General features: G+C 32.3%; 1 protein-coding gene across 1 annotated transcript in view; it reads left to right on the top strand.

Moving 5' to 3' along the window:
• Positions 1-7631, top strand: part of LOC108913471 (S phase cyclin A-associated protein in the endoplasmic reticulum) — a 70256-nt gene that overhangs the window by 19039 nt on the left and 43586 nt on the right. The window lies entirely within an intron of this gene.

The raw sequence follows: 7631 nt of genomic DNA, 5'->3' as shown, positions 1-7631 counted from the left end.
TTTTTTTTGGTTCTCTTATAAACTAAAGTATTTGAGAAAAAAAATTCAGCCTTGTAGAAATAAGTCAAAAAAGTTAATTTTTCAACACCTTGCGTGGGTGGTAGACCCTTGATGGCCCCCCTTCCGACGCGGTAGACTATCACTATACTGTATTTTTAGGTATAATTGATCACTCTAAAAAGTTTCAGCCTTGTAGGTATAAGGCATTTAAGTATTATTTATTTACATGTTTAAAAAATTGTTACTAACGTTTGCCCCCACATTGGCGCGGTAGACTGCCGTTCCGTTTACTTACGATATCAAAACAACAAAATGAGAAAAAATCAGCTTTGTAGGAATAATTACATCAATAATGTCGCTGCCTCCCGGGCTATTATTTTATTTGCTTTTGCTCGTCATTGTTTGGAATATTGAGAAATAACGTAATATTCAACACTTTTTAATTAAGTATGTCAAATAGGAAGTTGTGCAATTGCCTGTGGGATATCATTTGACATTATTTCTCATAAACGATTGTCATTATTTTAATTTTTGGGCCATAGTTTATAAAGCTAAGTATCATTAATTTTTCATGTAGAATCACACCCTTAAATATTAGCGTATCATTAAGGAATACCCTGTATAAACTACTGGAAAAAGTGAAAGGAACAAAAAATTTTCATGAATTTTTTAGTGTTTTTCGAACGGCTGTAAGTGGAACATGGTCTTATCGAGATAAACAAATACCTAAGCATTTTGAAGCTTTAAATCTCTAATTTCAAGATCTTTTACACAATAAATTTTTTTGAGATACGGTTATCGAGCAATAAGAAGAAATACCTCTAGAAAAAAAAAATTACCATGGACTTTCAAACTTAATGAATACAGGGTTCAGTTATCTTATTTATTTAGCTCCAATTTGATTTTTGAAAGGTCTCCGTGTGACTATTGGTTGCCAAGATATCGATTGTTGAATGAAAAATAACACTTTTGTCTTTAATCAGCGATATCTCTGCAAGAAATTATTGCACAGTAAATGCATAGGCAGTTTTGAAAACTTGAATAAATTCTCTACAAAAACATGTCATGCTTTTCGAAGAATAAAAATATTTTTCGCCCTTGACATTAATTTGAAGTGCAAAAAAATGACTACAGTTTTTTAGAAAATCTACCGCTAATTTACAAATATTTATGGAAAGACTAATCTGGAGGGAATTTTTTACAGCTCAATGTAGCCACAATAACTCTGTAAATTGACAAGTTGGTGCATCAAAGCGTTTTTCTGTTCCAAGTGAAAATTTTGGAAAGAATTAAAGGGACATATTTATTGCTCCTAACCATTACCTAATCATTATCAAAATAAAAGAGAATAATTTTCTCGGCTTTTCCCACAATTTTGCATTAGATATAGTTTAAATATAAGAAAAAAAATCAGAAAATTAAAAAAAAAATTTTTGTCCCTTTAATTTTTTCCGGTAGTGTATATTATTATTTACGACTTGGTTTAAGAATGGCTACATTTTGCCCACATTTGAACTATCCAACCGGTACTTAGACCATCCCGAGAGGCAGTAGGAGTGAAAACTTGCCGTAAAACATAATCCGAGCTAATGCAAGTGACGTCAGTAAATTCTCATTTAGGGCACAAAGTTGCCCTTCAACCCCTCGAAACTTCCATGCCGCGGATAGTGGATGGTCGACGAGATGCACATAAACTTATCCGGCTAATTCCATTTGCGTTTCAAGCAGGCCGTAAAGTAGGAAACTGTTCGGAGTTCTGCTAATTTCTAAGTGCTAGATTTTGTAGTGGAATTTTCTTTAGCGCAGTTTGAAAATTTAAGAGGAAACTGAAATGGAGTTTATTAACTTTGAATTGCTGAAGCAGAACCGATTCGGTTTTATATTATTTAAATGGAATTACATGTTTTAGTTGTAGATAATTAATGATATTGATAAAATCGAATTTAATAAGGTTTCTGCACGCAAATAATTAATTAGTATAATTAATTATGTTTTGATACAGGCGCCGAATTTTAATTGATGTATTATTAAGTTAATTAGGCTTTTGATTTATGTTAATTACAAGTCTGGTATTTAGTATTTATGTTGTTTTATTGAAGTGACACTACATATTTTCATTCTGATCTTCGACATTGTAGAGGATATCTATAGTCCAATCGGATTAAACTTTTTTCGAGAACTAATTAAAAAAGGTATATTATTAATCGAACATTTTCGAATAGTTTGAGACCAGTTGCCGGTTCCGGAACATTGTTTAAATAATCAAAGAAAACTCGAAAACCGGTTTTTGGTGTTCAACTTTTGAATCGTTGATGCTACTGAAAAAAGTTTAATACTTTTTTATAGGCATTAAAAAATACCTACAAAATGAGATGCGCTGGATCAAAATTCGTTAATTAGTTTTCTTGCGAAACTCAAAAACCAGCCAATTTTAGCGTTTTTTTTTTCAATTTTATATAATTCAATTAGTTTTGCTTCTAAAAAATCGTACTATAACTTTTTTTGAATGTCATTGTATACGGGCTGTTTCAGAAAGACCTCCCGTAAATACAGGGGGGTGATAGTACGACAAAAAAATAAGAATTTTTTGTCTTATGAATTATATGTCTATCTCCTCTTGTTTTCGAGGTACCGAGTGACAAAATAAAATTTTTTAAATAGAATTTTTACGAAAATTCCCAAACGATGCGAAATATTGTTATGAAATTTGGTATTCAGGAATTTTTAATTTTAATGACTAATGACTAATTACAGTCACTAAAATTTTGATATAAAGTTAATTAGAGTTTAAAATATTACTAAGAATGTATGCGTTGTTTATGAGACATCCATCAATAGGTTTTGACATAAGCCTACTTTGAGAAAAGTCACTTATTTTATACACCGTAATATTGTAAGATTTGTAAGAGTTCAATTAAAAGCCGTTTTTCTCGAAAACCGTCCACATTAGGAAGTTCGAACAAGAGTACGTTAAAAAATAATATTGTACATTAAAAATTAGAATCCGAATGGTAAAAAACCTAACCTCAAAAAAATTTGAACTTTAGAAGCATGAAAAAACCTTTCCAACGAGGTATAACACTGAGTTTTTGATGAGCCAATCTTTAAAAAAATGAATTTTTCTTATCAGACATTGGGGGCTTCTTTCACTCTTTCTGTCGAGAGATAGAACAAAAAGTCAATAACAAAAGTTATATGGAATTAATCCAGTTATCCATATTTGTACTATTTAATATACCTGAATAGGAAACATTTCTGAGAAAAATTCAACTCTATGTTTTGGTATGTATATTGCGCCCCTTAGCGGCCGATCTACGACCTTGAAAACTATTTCCAGCGATTTCTCTTGGTCGATTTATTAATCAATTTTTTTTCCCGAAGTTCTATGGCCTATACTACAATATACCCTGTATATTGTTTATATTTGGTAACTTAGTGTTCAAGACCAGTTAAGTTATATCCCAGATTTTAACAGGAAGCTTTTCCGATTTTTTTGGTTTCTATTCAATCTTTCTGAGAAAAAAAAAACATTGTGCAAATTAGTGTCCTCGTGTTTTGTCAGAGTATAAAATATGAATAAGATATCTCGAAAGATTTTTAAGATATCCCAAAAAACATGATAAATACGTATCTCTCGTTTTAACAATTTTCACAAAAAAGTGCCGTTTTTCTTTTTTTGTCCGGAGACTATTTATGATCACTCTGAATGTATCGTCAATTTTTTATATTATTGATAATTTTTAATATTATGGATCTTCAGAACACACTGTGTTAGATCGAAGCGACACCGAAGATAATCATCCATGTAATTTGGAAAATGACTTATTCTATGTAGGTTATCTACGCTAATGAATCCCTTAATTGATTAGGTAATAATCAACTAGAATTATTTATGTTATACTGTGAGTCAATTTGACAAAAAATTATATTAAGAGAGATTCATTTTCTGGGTACGTCCTCTGCTATTCTGTTAATTATCATCAGAGTTCGACGTACGAAAAAAAACGTTATAAACTCTACTCGACTGTTTTCCTCCAACATCGCACCAACCAGGCCTGGCTTAAATTAATCATCTTTTGTTTTCCCGGCAGCGAAAATCCTTTATTANAATAATCAACTAGAATTATTTATGTTACACTGTGACTCAATTTGCTCTGCTATTCTGTTAATTTTCATCAGAGTTTGACGTACGGAAAAAAAACGTTATTAACTCTACTCGACTGTTTTCCTCCAACATCGCACCAACCAGGCCTGGCTTAAATTAATCATCTTTTGTTTTCCCGGCAGTGAAAATCCTTTATTACCAGGTCGTCCGCTACTACTTGACCGAACGTCAGACAGACAAAAAACCGCCCGGGAACATCGCGAAACAAAAGACGACTTCTTCCATTAATGAACTGCAAATAACCATCGGCGCTTTTGTCCTCCTAGAGCATTTCCTGGGGTTCTTATGACTCTCCTGGCTATTAATAATTCCGTTTATGCGTGCAGCAAACTCTAGCCTAGCCAAGGAGGGTTCAGTTCGGAGCGGATTGCCTTGTATCGGATTGGAAGGATTCTGGAAGGAATGAGGGCGACTGGAATTGGATTGTATTTAACTTCGTTTCGGGTCCTTCCCGAGTTTTCTAGACCAGTTACAGTGTCATAAAAAATTGGTCGAGAAACAGACGATCAAACGTACATTTTCATTTATTTATTTGTTTCAAAATTTTCGTTTTTCAAATAGAAAAACAGTCGACTTTTGCTGATTGATCAAGAAAAACATTAATTAATCATTCATGTTCATGTCATGTTTAAGATTATTTTCGAAATGCCCCCAATTTGTCTGAAGACATGTTCGACATATCAGATTTCTTACAGTATTTGCAGCTGCAACTATTCTTTGCCACATTTCATCTCTATTGTTGATAGAAGCAGCACTATAAACCATGACCTTAATATAATTCTAGAAAAAAATCAAGCGGATTTAGATCTGGACTACGTTGAGGCCATGGTTTTTTCACGTCCTCTTCCTGTCCATCGATGAGGAAATTCTTACTATTAGAACTTAATGAGCAGGGGCACCATCATGTAAATACCACATGTGAGCTCTAATGTTCAAAGGAAGGTAGTTCAATTAAATTAGATTGTAGAAAGTGCAGATAATTTTGGTCGTTTAAAGATACTGGAAGTTCAAAAGGCTCAAGGAGATGATCGTCGATTATTCGGAGCCAAATATTCAACTTATGAAAGCAAATTTCTTTACAGCAAAAAGTAATTTGAGTTTCAACCTAACTCCATTTTATAAAAACTCTGCGGTAGAATGGAGGAAAGTCTGTTATTTGTGCATTCATTCATATTTAGAAAAACTGTGTAATAAAATCTGTAAAAATGTATTGGTGGTTGCCTATTTATCCACGCACTGTACTTGCTTGCCGACTTTAAACGCAGTTTTTCAAAAACAGTGCCTCACGACGATATTCAACAAGTACCTATACCTTTTATACTGAAAAATCATTGAAAATTTGAAAAATGTTATTTATTTTTTTTATGTTATTACGCAGTGGCGTAACATTTATTTTTTAGAAAAGGGTCTTGAAAATATAGTTTGTTATAGTTTGTATTGACGTGAAATCGCAGCAAATGATGTAGGTCCCCGTTAAAACTTCTCATATCAAATTAGAAAAGAATCCCTCACCGTATCTCCGAGATATTCCTGAATTTAGTTTTTATTTTTTCAACTTCAACACCCTGTATCTCGAAACCTAAGCGATTATGAGCAACTTTTCCCCATTAATTTTCGTCATAGAAAGAATCTAGTGGTAAAGTTTAGCCAATTCTTTAATGGACACCCTGTATAAAATAGTAAGTAAGAATAACCTGCTCTTTTTCAAGAATATTTTATATCTGCCTTAAAAACTTATTTCTCTTAGGGTAAATATATACATTTTAGTTTTCTTTTCAAAAGAAAAAGGTGTTGAAATAAGTAAATAAATGGTTGAATGTCTAGAATAAGTAAATATTTAAATTCAGTACCTGGTATTATTGAATTTATTAAAATTTCAGTTAAGTGTAAAATTTAAGGTATATTAGTAGATACCTATTTTGAAATATAGATTAAAATTTTTTTCGTGTAGACTTCAGAGTTTTTTTACTGTTTTGAAAATTTATCAGAACACGAACATGAGTTTGTCCTTTTAAGGATTAATTATTATTATGTAAATATAGTAACCTGTTGCTTGTGCATTTCGCCGCTAATTTCGCAATTAATTAATTCCCCTTTAATGTCACTTCTCAATAATTATTTTAGACCTGATACTGACAACATCACAATCGTGTCGTATTGTTGGTAAACACTGTACATCGAGGGTATTTCCGTGAAATTTCTCTGAGTAATGTAAAAATCAATACAGGCAGGCTACGATTCGTCTTACCGCACACGGAATTTTCATCCCGTATATCAGATCCCGGACAAAGCTGATTGCGAATTACGCCTTATTAACAGTACAAAGTCATGCGAAATCTGCGACGCGGAAAAAAAACCCTTTATAAAAATAAACCCCTTATCTAACGTATCAGTATCCATTTGGGAGCCTTACGAATTCTGTAATACACTTGTCTCTGACTCATTCTTCGGATAGAATTACTTTCCATGGGCGACTCGTCAGCACCCTGGCTCCTCCTCTATATCAACTTTATCATCTACAGGGGGTTTGAACGTCGAGATATCCACATGAACACAAATGGCTCAGTTTTGAAATGAGTAATATTTAGTTCAAAATTTACTTTTGACAATAATCTTAAAGGGAAAAAAATGATACAAAATTTACTAAATCAGCTTCTGATTCTAATAAAACGGCTTAGAATCTTTATATTTTAAATTTAATCTGGAATTGGACCTGTCTGAGTGTTTTTTGCGTACCATTATTTCCTTTTCTTGAGGAGATTTCCAGCGAGCGCGCGAAAATTGGATTCGAAGGTGTCGTGCGTGCATCGAAAATGGTTGTAAACATTTTGAGCATATGTTGTGATTTGTTTTATACTTGTGCATTAAAAAATTACTGAATTTGGCTCTTTGGTAAGGACCTAAATTATTTTTAATACGTATGATTATTTAGATGACGTGAATCTTTGGGTACTTTAATCACATATTTTTCAAATTCATTGATTAGAAGTTAAGTTCCCGTTTTAAGACATTTATTATTACTAAAATTCGAGCTAACATTTAAGCACAACACTATCTTCGTACTACAAAATCGATACATTTTATTTTATTTATCTAAACACTGGAAAACAATTGTCTTGAAATTTACTAAATGTTTCACAATAATAGTTGTTTACATTTTTTCCATAGGACAAGTCTGCCTCATGCACACGTGGTATGCACCAGCTGCGTAGCGTTAGGTTAAGCGCTGTTGTCACGTTGTGATGAAACTCCCCAATATTAATACTAGTTGAATAGTCCAAGCATTCTGTCACGGATTAATGTTAAATTTGCAGAAATTATTACCTGGACAAAAAAAATATGACCGTATAGAAAATTAAATTTTAAATTGAGTTTCTTGTTCTTTAAACTCGATCCAATATGGCGAACATGGTTAAAAAAAATCGCAAAGTTGAAAAAAACGGTTTTTCTAAAATAACTAAAAAAA

This window comes from Anoplophora glabripennis, unplaced genomic scaffold (genome assembly GCF_000390285.2).
Source record: "Anoplophora glabripennis isolate ALB-LARVAE unplaced genomic scaffold, Agla_2.0 scaffold849, whole genome shotgun sequence".
Classification (NCBI taxonomy): Eukaryota; Metazoa; Arthropoda; class Insecta; order Coleoptera; family Cerambycidae; genus Anoplophora; species Anoplophora glabripennis.
Note: the sequence above shows the minus strand (reverse complement) of the source record. Positions and strands in the feature narration are given on the sequence as shown.